Source organism: Coregonus clupeaformis, chromosome 39, assembly GCF_020615455.1.
Source record: "Coregonus clupeaformis isolate EN_2021a chromosome 39, ASM2061545v1, whole genome shotgun sequence".
Taxonomy (NCBI): Eukaryota; Metazoa; Chordata; class Actinopteri; order Salmoniformes; family Salmonidae; genus Coregonus; species Coregonus clupeaformis.
In genome coordinates this window covers 987,447-1,013,489 of record NC_059230.1, presented here as the reverse complement: position 1 = coordinate 1,013,489, position 26,043 = coordinate 987,447, and positions in this window count along the sequence as shown.

Sequence of the window (26,043 nt, the reverse complement as noted above, 5' to 3'; positions counted from 1 at the left end):
TTATTTTTAAAATAATTTTATTTAAGAGGCGGCGCCCTAGCGCCCCTCTATCGGCCAGCCGCCACTGATTCCTACACCAAGAGATTTCAGGCTGGGCTAAAGGGTGTTTAGTCGTTTGCCAAGTCTGTGTGTAAAGAAGTCAGAAGCAGGTGGGGACTTCCCAATCACATATTCTAAAAATTGGTGGTAAAAGGGTTTTGTGAATAAATCAGTGGAAAAGGTTTTTTAAAAGTTAGGAGAAAAGATTAGATTAAAAAAGTTAGGAGAACTAGGGTTGAAGGAACTTTAGGACAGTAAGCTAAGTTTCAAAGTTAGTAGGAAGAGAGAGAGAACAGTGGTGAAGGGAAATTTAGATTTCAGTGGGAAGATAGATATGGTAGGAGTTTAGATCTGTTAGAAGCAATTGCATTGAGAAAGTATGCGTTGCTGAATGATGAGAGAAGAATGAAGATTGAGGGTGATTGCGGTATCTATATTTCAATTCCCAGCAGGAAGATCAAGGGGATTGTAGGTGTATTTTTTATAATCAACAGGTTGAAAGTGAGGGATTAGAGGTAGGACTGAGAGTTAAAAAAAAAGTGACACTAGTGGTGATAGAGGGAAATACAAGTAAGGAGTTAAAAGTCTTAGGGAGAATGGATGAAGTAACAACAAGGACATTAACACTTCAGCATATTATAACAGTGAGAAGCAATTTAACTCTTTCAACATTGATAGTTATTAAAGCCATAAATATATCGCATTTGATTACAAGGGAACCAATAGCTCCAGCACCAATTTTAGAGGAAAAGACTGTTATTAGGGTTAGGATGAGTGATACAGCTCATCTTCCTTGTAGCTGTGAGAGATGGAGTGGGGGAGGGGACGTTCCTCCCACATGGAGAGATAATTATGGAGAAGAAGTATTGTTATCAGGACCAGAAGTAGAAGCTGTGCCCCCTAGTCAAAGGAAGTATATTTTGTACAACAATATGAAGGGGAAGAGGGTTATGAGTGATTGTTCACTTATGTTGCGTAATGTTACAGGGAAAGATCAGGGAGAATATATGTGTACTTATCTAGTGCAAGCATTAAAATTTGTTCCGGTTAAGAATTATTGGTTAAAAGGCTATGTAATTCGTAAAGTGATGCTTATAATGGAAGAGTTGAAGTCTGTTGAAGCTTCCACAGTCACCAAAGGAGTTCAGGAGAAATATATTACAGTAGCCACTCCAACAGTAAATAATACACAGAGGATATCGGTAGCTTTCCCACTAGAAGTAGTTAAGGGTGTTAATACATCAACTAAATCCACTACTTTAATGGTAACTTTGGAAGGGATTAATGGTACGACGGCAATAACAAATGTAGGAAGTATGACACCGACACCAACAACAACTTTTCTGAAATTAAAGGATGTAGCAAGAGTGACTCAGGAGTTTATGGTACGGATGGAGAGTGCTGTCAATGGTAGTAAGGATAGGGTTAAAATAGGAGAGCAGATGGTGGTAGAGAAGAATATAGATTCATCTGAAATAGTGCAAGATACTATCAGAGCTACAGGATGAGTTCTTTGATTTCAACATAACATCAGAAGATACATCTGATCAATACCGCTCGTTAGGGAAAAGAGAAACTAAATGGAAAGCCTATGGATTTGATTATTCTGTTCTGAAGATTAAAGATGGATGGGCAGGTAGGAATCTTTGGTTCCAGCAGCTAGCTCATTCTGTAAGATCAGTGAGGAATCTTGAGGGTCCATGTCTGTTGAGAATTCCAGCACCAGGCACGTGGGGTTCCATTTTAGAGACGGTCGCTCAACCTCTATCAAGTACGTGTCAATCTTATGCTTTGTCATGACTGTTGTATCAGCAACAATCATTAACAGATAAAATAATGTCGTTGTCAAAACATTTGTTTAAGCCTAGGTTTAGGTGTTCTTGGTTAAATGAATTAACCTATGTGAATTTGTTAGATGGGAAGGAAAATCAGTTAACAGCGAATCCTGAAGCATTGGAGGTGAAACCAGTGAGGGCTAAAAGTTGTTTTTGTTCTACTAAAACATATGATGGAAGGGGTATGTTTATGGGAATATCAGATTGTGATGATTATATGATGCCTTTGGGTAAGCATGACCTTAAGGGTAGTAATGAGAAATATAATGTTACTTTTTAGGTTCCAGTTAGTAAGAAGAGCAGGACTTTGATGGTGAAAGATCAGATTTTGCCTGACAATGTGATTATTGGGAATTTTAGAGATATTTGGAGGGTTTGTGGTGATAAAGCGTATATATTCTTACCCTATGGATGGACAGGATGTTGTTTCATGTCAACGTTGAAGCTTCCATATGAGGTTTTTACCATTAAAAGAGGGGTAGCACCGGACACAGATAAATCTGATTCTAGGTTTGGAAATAGGGTGAAAAGGGACATGGCGGAATTTCATAGTCTTGAAGCCTATCATTGGAGAATAAGTCTAAGAGAGAAGTGTTTTTTTTCCATGGTATGGTGTAAAATTTGGGAAGATCATATTGATAATATTACCTATATCTTGCAGGGGTTTTGCAAATGAAACGATAAGAGGGTTTAATCTTCTGTCGAATATGTTTTTCTTTTGTAATTTGTTACTGACCTTTGAGAAAGCTATGATATTGAGATAGGTTGGAGTAGTGATGCCTGGAGACAACACTCAGATGCCGTTGTTGACTGTTCCTGATCTGGATGAAGAGGGACAAGTGGGACTGGATGGAGTATTGATGGATAAATATCCTTTTTGATTATTTGATCATTTTTTAAAAAAAATTCAATATTAGTGTGATTTTAGTATGATGTTATGAATCAAAGGGGGGGAATAGGATAATGTGATTCATACATCATTTATATATCATTTTTATATTCTTAGTTGATATTGATGTTTTAATTTGAAAGTGTTGTTTTGCAAAATATACTGTTTGGTCTTTTCTTTTCTTCCAGAAGCATATGGGGGAATATGTAGAGATTGAAATACGCAAACAAGGACAATATGAAAGGAGAATGACTGGAGGAGATGGAACAAGGAAGGTGTGGAAAGGTTCCGATTCCATCATCAACGATGCATTGGAAGTCGAGACTACGGGGGAGATGAAGTGTAGTGGACTACATTCCAGTGTCTGCAATGAAATATAGACATATTTGCATGTGTAATACATAATGTGTGTCATATTCTTAGGTATACATTTTTGTAGAATGATATTTGATGTTATTGAATACATGTGGGGATCTTAGATGTTTTTGTTTATTTCGTAAATGCTTAGGGACATGGAGTTTAGGCAGGGATAGAGATCCACGGTAGGGTCCGATGGGTCGACCAGCCTTAGTGTGGATATTTTTTGGATAGTATTTTGTTTGCAGGGGCTTACATGTGTATTTAATTGCATCACAGTTTCAAATGCATTTATAAAGATTTATGAATTGATCTGGAGTACCTAGGTGGTTGCCTGGGGCAGAGGGGCCGTGAGAGAATTTTACTGTCTTGATTGATGGATGGATATTTGGAAAGAAGGCTGCCAGACAGTTTTTCGCTCTCACACTCCATAAAGATTTGTTCATATTTCATAGTAATGTATTCACACTTCATAAAGATTTGTTCATATTTCATAGTAATGTATTCACACTTCATAAAGATTTGTTCATATTTCATAGAAAGGTATTTACACTACAGAGGGAAATGTTTTTGGTTTAATGTTAAAGATACTCAATAAGAGAAATTGTAACTTGTCATAATCCTATTCTTTTTGTTTTCGAGACTTTTAGTTAGTCTCGAAGGGGGGAATATGTAGTGTATTAAGATTATGACTTTGTTAATGGTTTTAAGTGGAACCTGAGAGGGAATGTTTTAGTGTGACGCCACATACAACAGACAGGAAGTGTGTGTTGTAGACAGGGGATTGGACAGTAGAGGGAGCCACCCATATCTTGGGAAGATTATATATATTGGGTAAAAATGAAGAAGAGGTTAGAGCGGCCATTGCAATCGGGGACGCCGCTCTCCGGGTGATCTGGACATCCCTAACTTATGCTGAAATCTTGTGATATGAATAAACTTATAATCAAAGTACAGCCTAAGCGGACTCTTTGTTTGACAGCAATAATTACCAGCATTGACGCGATACTACAGTTAGCAACAAGAAGCAAAACACACAGTCTGTATTTATCAGCGACATGCAGTGTCAGTAGATAAATCCAACCAATGTCCAACTTAACAGCTACATCAATGAAAGTCCAACAAAGTCAAAGATATACTTTAATCAGCCTTTTGTTTATAACCTTTAATGCCCTTCAACATTCTTACTGAAACATTACTGTCTCCTTTCTCAGAGTCCATACCACAATATGAAGAACAAATAATATTCAGAAAACAGTCAACGCAACCAGAACAGGTTGCTCTTAATGCTGGAGGATGAGCGTATTCTGGAGAATCTGCAGGATGCCATCATGAAAGAGATTGTAATGGGAGATGAGAGGAAAGACAATGTGATGGGTGATTTGAAGGAGTCAGGCACAGGAGGGTAAATCACAGAATACAGAATTTATTCTGGAATACAGAGTTACGCAGAAATGTGTCAAACAGTCCAGTGCGCAAAACAGGCTCACTGAAAAAATACCCCGGCAATACAAAATACACGGAGCTCAACCGAGCTACACTCTCCTCACAATAAATAATCACACACAAGGACAAGGGGGCAGAGGGAACACTTATACAAGTACTAATGAGGGGATATGAACCAGGTGTGTGCAATAAACAAGACAAAACAAATGGAATGATGAGATGAGAAGCGGCAGACATGCAAGATGATGATGGTATGACCAAAGTCTCACACATCTTTAACCTCTATGGGATCGGTGTCCCGTAAACAGGACTGTTGAGCTAAAGTGCGCTAATGTGACTGGCAATACTGTTGTAAGTAACAGCAAACTTTCCAGGACATAGACATGTCTTATATGGGCAGAAAGCTTAAATTCTTGTTAATCTAACTGCACTGTCCAATTTACAGTAGCTATTACAGTGGGAAAAAAACATGCTATTGTTTGAGGAGAGCGCAAAACAATAAAAAACATATCACGACAACTGGTTTAATACATTCACCTCTGAAGGTAAATAATGTACTTACATTCAGTAATCGTGCTCTGATTTGTCATCCTAAGGGTCCCAGAGATAAAATGTAGCATAGTTTTGTTTGATAAAATCAATTTTCATGTTTAAATGTAGGAACTGGGTTCTACAGTTTGAACCCCTGCTTTCTCTGGCTCCACACCATCCCTGCCCAGCCATCTAGATGTGTGAAAGTTAGTGTATAAGCTAATGATCCATCATGTATGACATTCCTGGGAGTGTGTAAACCTACATTTTGTATTACCATATCATTTTTGTATGTTCTCTATAGTTATGTACTTGAAAATGTATCAATTGACCAATTCGGCACATTTGGGCAGACTTGATACAAAATAGTCCAGTATTGCAATGCTTCACTGGATCAATCTGAAACTTTGCACAAACACTGCTCCCATCTAGTGGACAAAATATAAATTGCGCCTAAACTGCAATATTATATTGCGGCCTTTCTCTTGCATTTCAAAGATTATGATTTGTATTATCTTTTATGAGATCTAATATGTTATATTCTCCTACATTAATTTCACATTTCCACAAACTTCAAAGTGTTTCCTTTCAAATGGTATCAATAATATGCATATCCTTGTTTCAGGTCCTGAGCTACAGGCAGTTAGATTTGGGTATGTCATTTGAGGCGAAATCTGAAAAAAAAATCAAAAGTTATTTCAGAATATTTAGGGAAGTTAGTGCCTAACTCATTTTTTTTATTTTTTATTTAACCTTTATTTAACTAGGCAAGTCATAAAGATAGACCTAAGACAACAACATAGCATGGCAGCAACACATGACAACACAGCATCGTAGCAACACCACATGACAACAACATGGTAGCAACACAACATGGCAGCAGCACAACATGGTAGCAGCACAAAACATGGTACAAACATAATTGGGCACAGACATCAGCACAAAGACAAAGAAGGAAGAGACAACAATACATCACGCAAAGCAGCCACAACTGTCAGTAAGAGTGTCCATGATTGAGTCTTTGAATGAAGAGATAGAGATAAAACTGTCCAGTTTGAGTGTTTTTTGCAACTCGTTCCAGTCACTAGCTGCAGCGAACTGAAAAGAGGAGCGACCAAGGGATGTGTGTGCTTTGGGGACCTTTAACAGAATGTGACTGGCAGAACAGGTGCTGTATGTGGAGGATGAGGGCTGCAGTAGGTATCTCAGATAGGGGGGAGTGAGGCCTAAGAGGGTTTTATAAATAAGCATCAACCAGTGGGTCTTGAAAGGGTATACAGAGATGACCAGTTTACAGAGGAGTATAGAGTGCAGTGATGTGTCCTATAAGGAGCATTGGTGGCAAATCTGATGGCCGAATGGTAAAGAACTTCTAGCCGCTCGAGAGCACCCTTACCTGCCAATCTATAAATTTTGTCTCCGTAATCTAGCATGGGTAGGATGGTCATCTGAGAGAAAGCTTGTTGGATACTAAGAAAGCTTTGTTGTAGAGCTTTTAACAGAAAATCCGTGGAGGGGTCAGTTGAGTATAAGACTGTATCATCTGCATATAAATGGATGAGAGAGCTTCCTACTGCCTGAGCTATATTGTTGATGTAAATTGAGAAGAGCGTGGGGCCTAGGATCGAGCCTTGGGGTACTCGCTTGGTGACAGGCAGTGGCTGAGACAGCAGATGTTCTGATTTTATACACTGCACTCTTTGAGAGAGGTAGTTAGCAAACCAGGCCAAAGACCCCTCAGAGACATCAATACTCCTTAACCGGCCCACAGGAATGGTATGGAATGGTCTACCATATCAAAAGCTTTGGCCAAGTCAATAAAAATAGCAGCACAACATTGCTTAGAATCAAGGGCAATGGTGACATCATTTAGGACCTTTAAGGTTGCAGTGACACATCCATAACCTGAGCAGAAACCAGATTGCATACCAGAGAGAATGCTACAGACATCAAGAAAGCCAGTCAGTTGACAAAGAGATCTTCTGTTAAATCTGACAATTCATCTTGATGGTTGTAAAGTCGTCTCAAATAAAACTGTGAAGGACCTAGGCGTTACTCTTGACCCTGATCTCTCTTTTGACGAACATATCAAGACTGTTTCAAGGACAGCTTTTTTCCATCTACGTAACATTGCAAAAATCAGAAATTTTCTGTCCAAAAATGATGCAGAAAAATTAATCCATGCATTTGTTACTTCTAGATTAGACTACTGCAATGCTCTATTTTCCGGCTACCCGGATAAAGCACTAAATAAACTTCAGTTAGTGCTAAATACGGCTGCTAGAATCCTGACTAGAACCAAGAAATTTGATCATATTACTCCAGTGCTAGCTTCCCTACACTGGCTTCCTGTTAAGGCAAGGGCTGATTTCAAGGTTTTACTGTTAACCTATAAAGCGTTACATGGGCTTGCTCCTACCTATCTTTCCGAGTTGGTCCTGCCGTACATACCAATACGTACGCTACGGTCACAAGACGCAGGCCTCCTAATTGTCCCTAGAATTTCTAAGCAAACAGCGGGAGGCAGGGCTTTCTCCTATAGATCTCCATTTTTATGGAACAGTCTGCCTACCCATGTGAGAGACGCAGACTCGGTCTCAACCTTTAAGTCTTTACTGAAGACTTATCTCTTCAGTAGGTCATATGATTGAGTGTAGTCTGGCCCAGGAGTGTGAAGGTGAACGGAAAGGCTGGAGCAACGAACAGCCCTTGCTGTCTCTGCCGGGCCGGTTCCCCTCTCCACTGGGGTTCTCTGCCTCTAACCCTGTTGCAGGGGCTGAGTCACTGGCTTGCTGGTGCTCTTTCATGCCGTCCCTGGGAGGGGGTGCGTCACTTGAGTGGGTTGAGTTACTGACGTGATCTTCCTGTCTGGGTTGGCGCCCCCCTTGGTTTGTGCTGTGGTGGAGACCTCTGTGGGCTATACTCGGCCTTGTCTCAGGATTGTAAGTTGGTGGTTGGGGATATCCCTCTAGTGGTGCGGGGGCTGTGCTTTGGCGGAGTGGGTGGGGTTATATCCTTCCTGTTTGGCCCTGTCCGGGGTTTCTTCGGATGGGGCCACAGTGTCTCGGACCGCTCCTGTCTCAGCCTCCAGTATTTATGCTGCAGTAGTTTATGTGTCGGGGGCTGGGGTTAGTTGGTTATACCTGGAGTACTTCTCCTGTCTTATCCAGTGTCCTGTGTGAATTTAAGTATGCTCTCTCTAATTCTCTCGTTCTCTCTTTCTCTCTGAGAACCTGAGCCCTAGGACCATACGTCAGGACTACCGGGCATGATGACACCTTGCTGTCCCCAGTCCGCCTGGCCTTGCTGCTATTCCAGTTTCAACTGTTCTGCCTGCGGCTACGAAACCCCTACCTGTCCCAGACCTGCTGTTTTCAACTCTAAATGATCGGCTATGAAAAGCCAACTGAGAGACCTGAGCCCTAGGACCATACGTCGGGACTACCGGCCGTGGTGACTCCTTGCTGTCCCCAGTCCGCCTGGCCTTGCTGCTATTCCAGTTTAAACTGTTCTGCCTGCGGTTATGGAACCCCCTACCTGTCCCAGACCTGCTGTTTTAAACTCTAATGATCGGCTATGAAAAGCCAACTGAGATTTATTCCTGATTATTATTTGACCATGCTTGTCACTTATGAACATTTTTGAACATCTTGGCATGGTTCTGTTATAATCTCCACCCGGCACAGCCAGAAGAGGACTGGCCACCCCTCATAGCCTGGTTCCTCTCTAGGTTTCTTCCTAGGTTTTGCCTTTCTAGGGAGTTTTTCCTAGCCACCGTGCTTCTACACCTGCATTACTAGCTGTTTGGGGTTTTAGGCTGGGTTTCTGTACAGCACTTCGAGATATTAGCTGATGTAAGAAGGGCTATATAAAATAAAATTGATTGATTGATTGATTATTGACACGTTTTTCCAACACTTTTGATAAACAGGGCAAAATAGAAATGTACCTATAACAGTTAGGATCAGCTTGATCTCCCGCTTTAAATAAAGGACGCACCGTGGCTGCCTTCCAAGCAATGGAAACCTCCCCAGAGAGGAGAGACAGGTTAAAAAGGTCAGAGATAGGCTTGGCGATGATAGGGGCAGCAACCTTAAAGAAGAAAGGATCTAAACCATCTGACTCAGATGGTTTTTTGGGGTCAAGTTTAATGAGCTCCTTTAGCACCTTAGACTCAGTGACTGCCTGCAGGGAGAAACTTTGTAGCGGGGCAGGGGAAAACGTAGGGGGGAGCATCGGGGCTAGTCGCATTAGAGGGGGTGGGAGATGAGGAAATGTTGGACGGGCAATGAGGCATGGCTGAGTCAAATAGGAATCTTGACTTAATGAAGTGGTGATTAAAGAGCTCAGCCATGTGCTCCTTGTCAGTAACAACCACACCATCAACATTACATGGGCAACCGTAAGGAGGAGAGTTTATTCTCCAGGTCTTTAACCGTTTTCCAGAACTTCTTGGGGTTAGACCCACAGAGAGAGAACTGCTCCTTAAAGTAACTAACTTTGGAGAGTAGCCTTTTCTGGGTGTTTGGAATCAAACCTTGTGGGATTGGTAATAATCTGAGAAAGATTTAGGGAGTCCCAAACCTTTTGGACTTGGTCAGGTGGTTTAAGCATGTCCCAGTTTAGGTCACCTAGCAGGACAAATTCAGATCTAGTGTAATGGGTCAGGTGAGAGCAGGTAAGGTACAGGCCGGTGCTGATGGTGGACGATAACACCCAGCAACAGTTAACAAAGAGCTATTTGAAAGTTTAATGTTTAAAACCAGCAAATCAAATTCTTTGGGGACAGACTTGGTGGAGACAACCGAGCACTGAAGGTGTTCCTTGGTAAAGATTGCCACTCAACCACCTTTGGAAGATCTGTCTTGCCAAAAAAGGTTATAACCAGAAAGGTTAACATCAGTGTTCAAAACACTCTTTCTTAACCACGTCTCAGTAATGACCAACACATCTGGATTGGAGCTGAGAACCCAGACTTTCAATTGATCCATTTTAGGTAAGAAGCTTCTAGTGTTAACGTGCAGAAAACCCAGGCTTTTACGAGATCAGAAATCAGTAAAGCAGATATCAGAGCACAAGTCAGAAATGGGGCTAGCGACAGTAGATGGGCCAGGGTGTACATGCACATTTCCAGATATCATCAGCAGTAATACAATCAGGGAATGGCAGAGGACAGGGAGAGCTCTGCAGTGTTGATGACATTTGAATGTGCATCAGATGGCAATAAGATCCTATTGAACAGCAATTTCATCAGGTAACATGAATACAAAGTCGGCGTGTAACCAATAGAGAGTCAGAGTCCTGAGTGTGGGAACAAACATAGTCTGTACAACGGTTGGGTAAACAAGCAAGTTCATAGTCAAGAAAGGAGTCATGAGGCAAATAGCATAAAGCACAAGAAAAATATATAACAACTTGGGGCTAGCCATTGTAAATTCAAAGAGTCACTCGCCCCAACAAGATAACTTGAGAAAAAAGTATGAAATAAAATAAATAAATAATAGGCCTATACTAGTTAATTAAAGTATTTCTGAGTAAAGCTCACATAATAAGCTTCACAAGTTAATTAGCCTACATAAAATTCAGATCAGTCCAAAGTCTGAGGTGTGTGTGTGTGTGCTGGAGGCGAGCGAAAGCTCGGGAGAGAGGGGAGAGTGTGGCAGGGGTACCTGTACCAGACAGGGGGAGACAGGCCCAGGCAGACGGTGAACAGATCGCCAGGTGGAATCCAACCAGCAGTCCAGCAGGCAACGGGAGTAGGTGTCACACCCGCTTGGGAGAAGCTTTTTTCGGGCGGCAGATTACTTGTAGAAAATCCCAGCAATTCTCTGTCCATCGTTTTTTTTCCACGTGCAAAAGGAGGTCGTTAGGTAACTATATCTCTTCAGTTTCGGTGAATGGTCCTTTACGACGTCCAAACAAAGTTGACCTGTGGCTGCTTTGATTGCTTTGCAGTATACCCCTCTGGTCTTTTCTCAATAGAAAAGACCAGAGGGGTAGGTGTTTTAATTTAATTTTGCAGTAACCATTAAAATGTGTGACAGAAATGTATTACACATTGATGCACTCACCTGGGAAAACATTGAGAAAGAGTTGTCAAAGAATGGAAGTTAATGTGTGAACAGTTTATAGGATATGAATAAATGCAATAACCTTAGAAACATCACAGTGTAGTGTCTGCTCTGGGAATGCACCAGCTGTATTACAATGGATATTCACTCATTCATTAATGTATTTCAATTGATATTCAGTCATTCATAAGGGCCAGGGTAGACCTAGTGTATTGCAACTGAAATTCACTCGTTTATAAGGGCCAGAGTAGGCCATAACTAGGGCACAGAGTTTTCCCTGTACAGATCATGATGTCAGGGAAAACTCAGGCCCCTACATGTAAGGGATAATCAACGAGGGGCTATGTGTTCTCTGAACAATAATGAGCGACGTGGATGGTGTGTTCCACGACGCGCTAGTGGAGTAAGAGCTCTCACTTAATTTGTTGTTATTTGAATATGTTGGTAACAGTTTCATAAAAGTAATAAGGCATGTATCATGAATACAGTCACAGGTAAATTAGTTGACTATCGCGTCGGGCCGAACAACGCCATTTGCCTGTGACTGTAGTCATAATACAGCCTCTTGTGCCTTATTGCTTAAATTACATTCCTATTACATCACAATAACAGTTAGTTATACGTTTCCATTTATGTGGAAGGAATGTGAAGAGGATCAGTATCTGCACCTGCAGAGAGGTTGGTTGGGAATGTAAACTGGCAGAGAGGTTGGTTGGGAATGTAAACTGGCAGAGAGGTTGGTTGGGAATGTAAACTGGTAGAGAGGTGGGTTGGGAATGTAAACTGGCAGAGAGGTGGGTTGGGAATGTAAACTGGCAGAGAGGTTGGTTGGGAATGTAAACTGGCAGAGAGGTTGGTTGGGAATGTAAACTGGCAGAGAGGTTGGTTGGGAATGTAAACTGGCAGAGAGGTGGGTTGGGAATGTAAACTGGCAGAGAGGTTGGTTGGGAATGTAAACTGGCAGAGAGGTTGGTTGGGAATGTAAACTGGCAGAGAGGTTGGTTGGGAATGTAAACTGGCAGAGAGGTGGGTTGGGAATGTAAACTGGCAGAGAGGTTGGTTGGGAATGTAAACTGGCAGAGAGGTGGGTTGGGAATGTAAACTGGCAGAGAGGTGGGTTGGGAATGCGAACTTGGCACGTACTGCAGTGTTCTTTCTGTCACACCATTTCCTGGAAAACAACAATGTACATCTGCCACCAAATAATGAAAGTTAACCTAAGAAATCTCTCCCCTAGTGTGGTAGTCTGACACAATGAATTAGCCAGCTAACTTTGATTAAGCACCAGAAATAAGTATTGATTTTCTGGTTCATTCAGAGATCTAAACTTTAATATGCGTTTAAGGTTGTTGAGTTAATTACACCATGCCCATTTCAAGCTTATCTTTCTAAAACATAAATTATTCATAAAAATATTTAGGCATATTAGCTGGCTAACCCACAGATCCTGCTTTGTTGTAAACCCCTCAGGTCTAAAATCTGTATGTGTGTTTTATCCAACTCGGACTATTGTTCTCAACATGGCAGAATAATTTTTGTCACAATGGGGGATAATCTTCCAAGGGTCCATAAAAAACATAGAAAATACAGTGTTATAACAAATTGATCAGGGGACCATCTTTAGTACCCTTGATATGGCTGTGGAGGAGTCCAGTAAGCTGTACAGTCAGGAACTATCATATTTTCGTTAGAAATACATGTATACCTTCATGCATTTCCTGTGATACTGCTGCACAATTTACAGGGAAAATAAACAAAGCACCATTTAACCCCCCCCCCCCCAACTTCTTTTCATTTACAGTGAAATGCAACTTGAGTTAACAATGAGATCTTATTCATCACTGGAATCTAATCTGTCCAGTTCTCCAGTTTACCTTGGAAACTAGACACATACTGTTGCATAGAGACTAACTAGATAGGGAAAAAAACATCAACCTGAACCAGTTTGAATGTGTGTGGCTCAACTCAAATTTGTCTATAAAAGGACACATCATCCAGGGTCAGCCATTGCATTACAAGAACCAAGACAGGTAATAACTTAGCAACCTACGATTATCAACCATCAAATTAATGCAATACAAAGGCTGTGCTTTCAGATAAAATTTATTTCAGATTAGAATAATTTATTCTCCGAAGTGTATATGTTAATGTGAAATTATACGTTCCTTTCCAGACTCAGCTGTGATTCCCACAAAAATATTGAACCTTCTTCAAACAGACAAAGGTAAGGGAAATGTCAATAGTTTCCATTGTTTCATCATAAAGAAAGGAGGACCAAGGCACTCTTCATATAATTAATTAAAATGCCTTTATTTGTATGGCATGTTCAATAGAAACAACGTTTTAAAACTCTGACGCGTTTAGGCTGCATGGCCTTAGTCAGGGAGTACAAAGATATGATTAGACAATGTCCTCTTTTGAACAGCTTTTTCCAATCCTGATTTGAAGAGGGAATGGTTACAGAATTCATTGGACAACATCTAGTAAGCAATACTATACACATTAAAAAGTGAATCATCTCCCAAATATCACTATTTCTAAAACAAGCCATAGAAAGTTGGTTGCATTTCAATTTCATCCTCCAGAAACGACAGAACTAGTAATGCAACAAATATTGTGGTTAAACTCAAATGTACTAATTGACGAAAAACCTTCTTTTTTTTTTTGACAAAATGTTTACAAAATGTATAATCTTCGTAAATGATATCATCGGTAGGACTGGTGGAGTTATGTCGCACATGCAGCTAACAAAAACATATGGAAATGTCTGCTCTACCCAAAATTACAACCAAATATTTGCAGCCTTACCGCAAAAATGGAAGAGGAAAGTGGAAGGGGGAGAAAGTAAGGAACTTGTCTGTCGGCCTTGCATTAAAGAACATAATTGGTTAAAGAAAACTGTGATAAATAAATAAGTATACCAGTTTCATTTAAGGACCAAAGGATTGACAGCCGTCCCATATAGATTGCAAAATAGTTGGGAAGAGATTTTTGACGTACCGATCCCATGGCATAGTGTTTATGAACTGATACGCAAAACGACACCGGATTCAAAACTTAGAATCTTTCAATTTAAATTATTATATAAAATTCTTGCTACCAATAGAATGTTATTTATATGGGGGATACAATCTTCCCAGCTCTTCAGATTTTGCTGCGAAGAGACAGAATCATTAGATTATTTGTTTTGGTACTGTCCATTTGTAGCTTGTTTTTGGACACAGGTCCAGGAATGGCTAAATTATTGCAATATTTACCTGGAGCTAACCTTGCAGATAGCATTACTGGGTGATCTGAAAAGTCATAGTCAATCGATCAATAATATAATAATACTTTTAGCAAAAATGTTTATTTTCAATTTACAATCTGTAGAAACAATGAGAATAGAAAGGTTCTGAACTTTTGTAAAACATCACAGTACAGTTGAAAAATATATGGCAAATAGAAATCCTATATGGATGGTGTTAAGAGATAGATGGGTGGTGTTGAATGGAGTTGAAGGATGGGACTAATAACAACTAACAACAACTAACAACAAGATAACTAATAATGTAAGCATACTGTGTCCATAATAAGTATATAGGTTGTAGGTCGGGAGCTTTTGTGAAAGAGCACAGTTAGAAATATATGGCATATAGAAGCAAAAAGGAATGACATCATGAAAATGATCGGAGAGGTTGAGAGTAGAAGAAGTTCAGGAGCAAAAACAAACAAAATAGAATTATTGTAAAATTGACTGTGTCCATAAAATGTATATAGTATGTATAAGCTGGAAGTAGAGGCCTAAGCTTTGTTGTTCACTAGTTTACTCCAATTAGGGAAAGGGTGGTGGGGTTGGAAAGTAATAAAGGGGAATATATGTATTTTAAAGGATATGTATGTGTATGTACAGTGGGGAAAAAAAGTATTTAGTCAGCCACCAATTGTGCAAGTTCTCCCACTTAAAAAGATGAGAGAGGCCTGTAATTTTCATCATAGGTACACGTCAACTATGACAGACAAAAATGAGGAAAAAAAATCCAGAAAATCACATTGTAGGATTTTTAATGAATTTATTGGCATATGATGGTGGAAAATAAGTATTTGGCCAGTAACAAAAGTTTCTCAATACTTTGTTATATACCCTTTGTTGGCAATGACACAGGTCAAACGTTTTCTGTAAGTCTTCACAAGGTTTTCACACACTGTTGTTGGTATTTTGGCCCATTCCTCCATGCAGATCTCCTCTAGAGCAGTGATGTTTTGGGGCTGTCGCTGGGCAACACAGACTTTCAACTCCCTACAAAGATTTTCTATGGGGTTGAGATCTGGAGACTGGCTAGGCCACTCCAGGACCTTGAAATGCTTCTTACGAAGCCACTCCTTCGTTGCCCGGGCGGTGTGTTTGGGATCATTGTCATGCTGAAAGACCCAGCCACGTTTCATCTTCAATGCCCTTGCTGATGGAAGGAGGGTTTCACTCAATATCTCACGATACATGGCCCCATTCATTCTTTCCTTTACACGGATCAGTCGTCCTGGTCCCTTTGCAGAAAAAACAGCCCCAAAGCATGATGTTTCCAACCCCATGCTTCACAGTAGGTATGGTGTTCTTTGGATGCAACTCAGCATTCTTTGTCCTCCAAACATGACGAGTTGAGTTTTTACCAAAAAGTTATATTTTGGTTTCATCTGACCATATAACATTCTCCCAATCCTCTTCTGGATCATCCAAATGCACTTCAGACGGGCCTGGACATGTACTGGCTTAAGCAGGGGTATACGTCTTGCACTGCAGGATTTGAGTCCCTGGCGGCGTAGTGTGTTACTGATGGTTGGCTTTGTTACTTTGGTCCCAGCTCTCTGCAGGTCATTCACTAGGTCCCCCCGTGTGGTTCTGGGATTTTTGCTCACCGTTCTTGTGATCATTTTGACCCCACGGGGTGAGATCTTGCGTGGAGCCCCAGATCGAGGGAGATTATCAGTGGTCATATATGTCTTCCATTTCCTAATAATTGCTCCCACAGTTGATTTCTTCAAACCAAGCTGCTTACCTATTGCAGATTCAGTCTTCCCAGCCTGGTGCAGGTCTACAATTTTGTTTTTGGTGTCCTTTGACAGCTCTTTGGTCTTGGCCATTGTGAAGTTTGGAGTGTGACTGTTTGAGGTTGTGGACAGGTGTCTTTTATACTGATAACAAGTTCAAACAGGTGCCATTAATACAGGTAACGAGTGGAGGACAGAGGAGCCTCTTAAAGAAGAAGTTACAGATCTGTGAGAGCCAGAAATCTTGCTTGTTTGTAGGTGACCAAATACTTATTTTCCACCATAATTTGCAAATAAATTCATAAAAAATCCTACAATGGGATTTTCTGGATTTTTTTTTCTCAATTTGTCTGTCATAGTTGACGTGTACCTATGATGAAAATTACAGGCCTCTCTCATCTTTTTAAGTGGGAGAACATGCACAATTGGTGGCTGACTAAATACTTTTTTCCCCACTGTATGTATGTATGTATGTATGTATGTATGTATGTATGTATGTATGTATGTATGTATGTATGTATGTATGTATGTATGTATGTATGTATGTATGTATGTATGTATGTATGTATGTATGTATGTATATGTGTATGTGTGTGTATGTGTGTATGTGTGTATGTATGTATGTATATATATATATATATATATATATATACAGTGGGGGAAAAAACTATTTAGTCAGCCACCTATTGTGCAAGTTCTCCCACTTAAAAAGATGAGAGAGGCCTGTAATTTTCATCATAGGTACACGTCAACTATGACAGACAAAATTAGATTTTTTTTCTCCAGAAAATCACATTGTAGGATTTTTAATGAAATTATTTGCAAATTATGGTGGAAAATAAGTATTTGGTCAATAACAAAAGTTTCTCAATACTTTGTTATATACCCTTTGTTGGCAATGACACAGGTCAAACGTTTTCTGTAAATCTTCACAAGGTTTTCACACACTGTTGCTGGTATTTTGGCCCATTCCTCCATGCAGATCTCCTCTAGAGCAGTGATGTTTTGGGGCTGTCGCTGGGCAACATGGACTTTCAACTCCCTCCAAAGATTTTCTAAGGGGTTGAGATCTGGAGACTGGCTAGGCCACTCCAGGACCTTGAAATGCTTCTTACGAAGCCACTGCTTCTTCGTTGCCCGGGCGGTGTGTTTGGGATCATTGTCATGCTGAAAGACCCAGCCACGTTTCATCTTCAATGCCCTTGTTGATGGAAGGAGGTTTTCACTCAAAATCTCACGATACATGGCCCCATTCATTCTTTCCTTTACACGGATCAGTCGTCCTGGTCCCTTTGCAGAAAAACAGCCCCAAAGCATGATGTTTCCACCCCCATGCTTCACAGTAGGTATGGTGTTCTTTGGATGCAACTCAGCATTCTTTGTCCTCCAAACACGACGAGTTGAGTTTTTACCAAAAAGTTATATTTTGGTTTCATCTGACCATATGACATTCTCCCAATCTTCTTCTGGATCATCCAAATGCACTCTAGCAAACTTCAGACGGGCCTGGACATGTACTGGCTTAAGCAGGGGGACACGTCTGGCACTGCAGGATTTGAGTCCCTGGCGGCGTAGTGTGTTACTGATGGTAGGCTTTGTTACTTTGGTCCCAGCTCTCTGCAGGTCATTCACTAGGTCCCCCCGTGTGGTTCTGGGATTTTTGCTCACCGTTCTTGTGATCATTTTGACCCCACGGGGTGAGATCTTGCGTGGAGCCCCAGATCGAGGGAGATTATCAGTGGTCTTGTATGTCTTCCATTTCCTAATAATTGCTCCCACAGTTGATTTCTTCAAACCAAGCTGCTTACCTATTGCAGATTCAGTCTTCCCAGCCTGGTGCAGGTCTACAATTTTGTTTCTGGTGTCCTTTGACAGCTCTTTGGTCTTGGCCATAGTGGAGTTCGGAGTGTGACTGTTTGAGGTTGTGGACAGGTGTCTTTTATACTGATAACAAGTTCAAACAGGTGCCATTAATACAGGTAACGAGTGGAGGACAGAGGAGCCTCTTAAATAAGAAGTTACAGGTCTGTGAGAGCCAGAAATCTTGCTTGTTTGTAGGTGACCAAATACTTATTTTCCACCATAATTTGCAAATAAATTCATTAAAAATCCTACATGTGATTTTCTGGAGAAAAAAAATCTCAATTTGTCTGTCATAGTTGATGTGTACCTATGATGAATATTACAGGCCTCTCTCATCTTTTTAAGTGGGAGAACAAGTATTTGATACACTGCCGATTTTGCAGGTTTTCCTACTTACAAAGCATGTAGAGGTCTGTAATTTATATCATAGGTACACTTCAACTGTGAGAGACGGAATCTCAAACAAAAATCCAGAAAATCACATTGTTTGATTTTTAAATAATTAATTTGCATTTTATTGCATGACATAAGTATTTGATACATCAGAAAAGCAGAACTTAATATTTGGTACAGAAACCTTTGTTTGCAATTACATAGATCATACATTTCCTGTAGGTCTTGACCAGGTTTGCACACACTGCAGCAGGAATTTTGGCCTACTCCTCCATACAGACCTTCTCCAGATCCTTCAGGTTTCGGGGCTGTTGCTGGGCAATACGGACTTTCAGCTCCCTCCAAAGATTTTCTATTGGGTTCAGGTCTGGAGACTGGCTAGGCCACTCCAGGACCTTGAGATGCTTCTTACGGAGCCACTCCTTAGTTGCCCTGGCTGTGTGTTTCGGGTTGTTGTCATGCTGGAAGACCCAGCCACGACCCATCTTCAATGCTCTTACTGAGGGAAGGAGGTTGTTGGCCAAGATCTCGCGATACATGGCCCCATCCATCCTCCCCTCAAAACGGTGCAGTCGTCCTGTCCCCTTTGCAGAAAAGCATCCCCAAAGAATGATGTTTCCACCTCCATGCTTCACGGTTGGGATGGTTTTCTTGGGGTTGTACTCATCCTTCTTCTTCCTCCAAACACGGCGAGTGGAGTTTAGACCAAAAAGCTCTATTTTTGTCTCATCAGACCACATGACCTTCTCCCATTCCTCCTCTGGATCATCCAGATGGTAAATGGCAAACTTCAGACGGGCCTGGACATGCACTGGCTTGAGCAGGGGGACCTTGCGTGCGCTGCAGGATTTTTATCCATGACGGCGTAGTGTGTTACTAATGGTTTTCTTTGAGACTGTGGTCCCAGCTCTCTTCAGGTCATTGACCAGGTCCTGCTGTGTAGTTCTGGGCTGATCCCTGACCTTCCTCATGATCATTGATGCCCCACGAGGTGAGATCTTGAATGGAGCCCCAGACCGAGGGTGATTGACCGTCATCTTGAACTTCTTCCATTTTCTAATAATTGCGCCAACAGTTATTGCCTTCTCACCAAGCTGCTTGCCTATTGTCCTGTAGCCCATCCCAGCCTTCTGGTCTTGGCCATTGTGGAGAGGTTGGAGTCTGTTTGATTGAGTGTGTGGACAGGTGTCTTTTATACAGGTAACGAGTTCAAACAGGTGCAGTTAATACAGGTAATGAGTGGAGAACAGGAGGGCTTCTTAAAGAAAAACTAACAGGTCTGTGAGAGCCGGAATTCTTACTGGTTGGTAGGTGATCAAATACTTATGTCATGCAATAAAATGCAAATTAATTACTTAAAAATCATACAATGTGATTTTCTGGATTTTTGTTTTAGATTCCGTCTCTCACAGTTGAAGTGTACCAATGATAAAAATTACAGACCTCTACATGCTTTGTAAGTAGGAAAACCTGCAAAATCGGCAGTGTATCAAATACTTATTCTCCCCACTGTATATATATATTTTAAAAAAAAGAAAAAAAAGAAAAAAAGGGAATTACTGTAGACATGTTATCGAAAACACAACTCAAGGCTAGAAACATCAGTACACCTAGAAAGGTAGTTCTAACCTTGAATACAGTGAGGGAAAAAAGTATTTGATCCCCTGCTGATTTTGTACGTTTGCCCACTGGCAAAACATGATCAGTCTATAATTTTTATGGTAGGTTTATTTGAACAGTGAGAGACAGAATAACAACAACAAAATCCAGAAAAACACATGTCAAAAATGTTATAAATTGATTTGCATTTTAATTAGGGAAATAAGTATTTGACCCGTCTGCAAAACATGACTTAGTACTTGGTGGCAAAACCCTTGTTGGCAATCACAGAGGTCAGACGTTTCTTGTAGTTGGCCACCAGGTTTTCACACATCTCAGGAGGGATTTTGTTCCACTCCTCTTTGCAGATCTTCTCCAAATCATTAAGGTTTCGAGGCTGACGTTTGGCAACTCGAACCTTCAGCTCCCTCCACAGATTTTCTATGAAGATTAAGGTCTGGAGACTGGCTAGGCCACTCCAGGACTTTACTGTGCTTCTTCTTGAGCCACTCCTTTGTTGCCTTGGCCGTGTGTTTTGGGTCATTGTCATGCTGGAATACCCATCCACAACCCATTTTCAATGCCCTGGCTGAGGGAAGGAGGTTCTCACCCAGGATTTGACAGTACATGGCCCCGTCCATCGTCCCTTTGATGCGGTGAAGTTGTCCTGTCCCCTTAGCAGAAAAACACCCCCAAAGCATAATGTTTCCACCTCCATGTTTGACCGTGGGGATGGTGTTCTTGGGGTCATAGGCAGCATTCCTCGTCCTCCAAACACGCCAAGTTGAGTTGATGCCAAAGAGCTCGATTTTGGTCTCATCTGACCAAAACACAACATTTTCACCCAGTTCTCCTCTGAATCATTCAGATGTTCATTGGCAAACTTCAGACAGGCCTGTATATGTGCTTTCTTGAGCATGGGGACCTTGCGGGCGCTGCAGGATTTCAGTCCTTCACGGCGTAGTGTGTTACCAATTGTTTTCTTGGTGACTATGGTCCCAGCTGCCTTGAGATCATTGACAAGATCATCCCGTGTAGTTCTGGGCTGATTCCTCACCGTTCTCATGATCATTGCAACTCCACGAGGTGAGATATTGCATGAAGCCCCAGGCCAAGGGAGATTGACAGTTATTTTGTGTTTCTTCCATTTGCAAATAATCGCACCAACTGTTGTCACCTTCTCACCAAGCTGCTTGGCGATGGTCTTGTAGCCCATTCCAGCCTTGTGTATGTCTACAATCTTGTCCCTGACATCCTTCGAGAGCTCTTTGGTCTTGGCCATGGTGGAGAGTTTGGAATCTGATTGATTGATTGCTTCTGTGGACAGGTGTCCTTTATACAGGTAACAAGCTGAGATTAGGAGCACTCCCTTTAAGAGTGTGCTCCTAATCTCAGCTCGTTACCTGTATAAAAGACACCTGGGAGCCAGAAATCTTTCTGATTGAGAGGGGGTCAAATACTTATTTCCCTCATTAAAATGCAAATCAATTTATAACATTTTTGACATGCGTTTTTCTGGATTTTTGTTGTTGTTATTCTGTCTCTCACTGTTCAAATAAACCTACCATTAAAATTATAGACTGATCATGTCTTTGTCAGTGGGCAAACTTACAAAATCAGCAGGGGATCAAATACTTTTTTCCCTCGCTGTATGACTGGGCAAAGTGTTAAGAATAGGAGAGCCATCTATTTTATAGTACACTTGAACACAGCAAACATGGACCACCGCAGTCTAAACGTAGCTGTGGCCAATAGAGGAAAATGTCCACTAGATGAAAGCGAAGGGACCTCTCATGACCCTACAAGAAAGGTGAGAAATCCATATCTTCATTTAGACCAGGGTACTTAGTGGCCTGTAGTTTGTAAATCCAAAAACGTTCCCTTTGGTTTAGTTGTCTAATTGAGGCCCGAACATGATCAATACCCATAGCATGTAGGGAGGCAGGGTTGCTATGGTGTAAGGACTTGTAGTGCCTTGCCATGGGGGGAGTCTTCATTACCTACCCATATGGCGTACTTGTGTTCCGCTAAGCGGTCTTGAAGGCATCTCTTTGTCCATCCAATGTAGAAAACCTTGCACTGTGACATTCCAATTGGTAGATGATATGAGTGGTTTTGCAGTTAATGAAATGCTTGACTTGATACTCCATTTTAGAAGCTGTGTCAGCAAAATCATTTTTCTGTGCAATATTTCTGCAATTGTTGCACTGGTTGCATTTCAACGAGCCCCTGGGTTTGTAGTATAGACACGTTTTTTGAGCATCATTTTTGCAGCTCTTTCAGAACATCGGCTGTCTGAATTTGTGTGAAGGAGAAGCGGGGGGGTGCAGAGCTGGTGGTCGGGGTAGTGGTATCCAGGTGGAAAGCATGGCCAGCCGTAGCAAAATGCTTGTTGAAATTCTCGATGATTGTAGATTTATCGGTGGTGATAGTGTTTCCTAGCCTCAGTGCAGTGGGCAGCTGGGAGGAGGTGCTCTTATTCTCCATGGACTTTACAGTGTCCCAAAACTCTTTGGAGTCAGTGCTACAGGATGCAAATTTCTGTTTGAAAAAGTTAGCCTTTGCTTTCCTAACTGCTTGTGTATATTGGTTCCTGACTTCCCAGAAAAGTTGCATATCGCGGGGGCTATTTGATGCTAATGCAGTACGCCACAGGATGTTTTTGTGCTGGTCAAGGGCAGTCAAGTCTGAGGAGAACCAGGGGCTATATCTGTTCTTAGTTCTGTATTTTTTGAATGGGGCATGTTTATTTAAGATTGAGAGGAAAGCACTTTTAAAGAACAACCAGGCATCCTCTACTGACGGAATGAGATCTATATCCATCCAGGATACCTGGGCCAGGTCAATTAGGAAGGCCTGCTCGCTAAAGTGTTTTAGGGAGCGTTTGACAGTGATGAGGGACCGCGGACCCATTACGGACGCAGGCAATAAGGCAGTGATCGCTGAGATCCTGGTTGAAGACAGCGGAGGTGTATTTAGAGGGTAAGTTAGTCAGGATGATATCTATGAGGGTACCCATGTTTACGGATTTAAGGTTGTACCTGGTAGGTTTGTTGATAATTTGTGTGAGATTGAGGGCATCTAGTTTGGATTGTAGGATGGCCGGGGTGTTAAGCATATCCCAATTTAGGTCACCAAGCAGTACGAACTCTGAGGATAAATGGGGGGCAATCAATTCACATATGGTGTCCAGGGCACAGCCGGGGGCTGAGGGGGGTCTGTAGCAAGCGGCAACAGTGAGAGACTTATTTCTGGAAAGGTGGATTTTTAGAAGTAGAAGCTCAAACTGTTTGGGCACAGACCTGGATAGTATGATAGAGCTCTGCAGGCTATCTCTACAGTAGATTGCAACTCCACCCCCTTTGGCAGTTCTATCTAGACCGAAAATGTTGTAGTTGGGGATGGAAATTTCAGAATTTTTGGTGGCCTTCCTAAGCCAGGATTCAGACACTGCTAGAACATCGGAGTGTGCTAACGCAGTGAATAACTCAAACTTAGGAAGTAGACTTCTGATATTAACGTACAGAAAACCAAGGCTTTTACGGTTACAGAAGTCAACAAATGATAGCTCCTGGGGAGTAGGAGTGATACTGGGGGCTGCAGGGCCTGGGTTACATCACCAGAGGAATAATAATAATATGCCATTTAGCAGACGCTTTTATCCAAAGCGACTTACAGTCATGCGTGCATACATTTTTTTTTTTTGTGTATGGGTGGTCCCGGGGATCGAACCCACTACCTTGGCGTTACAAGCGCCGTGCTCTACCAGCTGAGCTACAGAACAGAGGAGGACTAGAATAAGGATACGGCTAAAGGCTTTAAGAACTGGTCTTCTAGTGCGTTGGGTACAGAGAATAAAGGGGGAAGATTTCCGGGCGTTGTAGAAAATATTCCGGGCATTATGTACAGACAAGGATATGGAAGGATATGAGTACAGTGGAGGTAAACCTAAGCGTTGGGTAACAATGAAAGAGATAGCATCACTGGAGGCACCGATTGAGCTGGTCTCGGCGTGTATGGGTGGTGGAACAAAGGAACTATTTGAGGCAGTTTGAGCGGGACTTGGGGTTCTACAGTGAAATTGTATAATAAGAACTAACTGGAACAGCAATAGGCAAGGCATATTGACATGGGAGAGAGGCATAAAGCAATCACAGGTGTTATTAGAGAGAGCTAAGACAACAGCTGGTAATGCCGATAAAGTTTGGGCTGAGGCTAAACAGAATAAACAGGACAGGGTACCGTGTAAAGGAACAGTCCAGCAGGCATCAGCTGTGCAGCTGAGTGATCATAAGGTCCAGTGAACAGCAATATGTGAATCCGAGAGCAGTTCAAATTGGTGCTTCAGCACAGCGAGCAGGAAGCACGGTTGTAGTTTGCGTGTGCTAGTGGGCCGGGGCTAGCAAATGGATCTTTGTGGTCGTCGCAACGGGAAGCCTGTTGAAACCACAGACGATTACGTCGGCAGACCAGTCGTGATGGATCGGCAGGGTACCGTGTCGACTCTAGGAGGTCCCGTCCGGTTGACAGAGAGGTAGGTAGCCGGGAGATGTGCTTGACTCAAGGCTAGCTCAAGGCTGATTAGCCAACAACAACGTTCATTTGGTTGCAGCTAGCTAGTTGCGATTATCCAGTGTTAAAGGTCCAGTGATTCAGTGTTTCCGGCAGAAAATCCGATAGGTTCTGGGTCGATAACTCGCTGTGCAGACAGTGCAGACTGCCCGATAATAGTCCAGGCTAGAGCTGGCTGGTAGGTAGTGCAGGCCACGGACAATGGAGAAAAAGCCGCAAACGGTGGCTAATAGCAAGTAGCTAGTTAACTGGTTAGCTGGCTACTCCCGTCCGGTAGACAGAGAGGTAAATAGCCGGGGCTAGCTCAAGGCTCAAGGCTAACTGGTGCTATGGGGGCAGTGGTGATTAGCCTACAGCAACATCCATTCGACATCCATTCGGTTGCAGCTAGCTAGATCCGGTGTTAAGGTCCAGTGATTCAGTTATTCCGGCAGAAAATCTGATGGTCTGGGTGAAAACCGCTAACGGTGGCTAATAGCAAGTAGCTAGTTAGCTAGTTAGCTGGCTGGCTGGTTTCAACTGGAGATTCTAGATAAAGGTGAGTAAATAATAGAATCCGTTCCACATTGAGTGAGGCGGGTTGCAGGATTGTATATTTAGTAGAAGGATGAAAAGTGTGAAAGGGAAATATATACGTAAAATACCAAAAAAAATACAAAAAACAGGCTTTTACATGGACACACAAGAGAACACGACCGCACTGCTACGCTATCTTGGAAGATGTGTCTTTCAATAACTTTTATTTCGCAATTCTTAAACATTACAAAGTATTAACTGTTTTCCAGCAGTTTCAATTACTAAAAAGACAGAGTGACCTCTTGTATCGGTCTTAGTTGTTAATACTTTTCTTTGAGAATAGCGACCTCTGCAGAATAAGTTATACCATGTGATAACCATAGATCATTGATTGCCTCACTGGTCAGTCAATGGATGATGCTCAACATGTCAAAATAGTCTGAGTCAATGTCAACAATCTAAGATAAAAACAACAGGTGAGCAAGTAAAGTAGAAAACCTAACGAAGGTTAGGTAAAGATGTCTCTTCATTTGCATCCTATTTCCTTCCCATCGATGTATGCTCTTGGGCCGACAATGTAAGCTTTCTTTCCCTCCTTGCGGGTGCTCTCCACAAGTGGCTTAGGAGCGGCTCTGGCCTCCTTATATTATGAGCTGTAAGCCGTAATCGTCAAGATTAAAACAAATACAATATATATTATGGTTTGATCCTCGCCAAAGCGGAGCTTGGAGTCTCTAAAGAAGCTGCTGTCCTTTGCCTTCTTCCAGATGAGGTCCCTCGCCGATCGGAATGCAAACGGTGAGTGACAACGCGGGTGCCCAGCCTGTGTGTGATGTCGACGGCCTGGCTGACTCCCACCAAGATCGGGCGCTAGCTTCTGACAAATGTCAATTACTTTTTGTTTTAC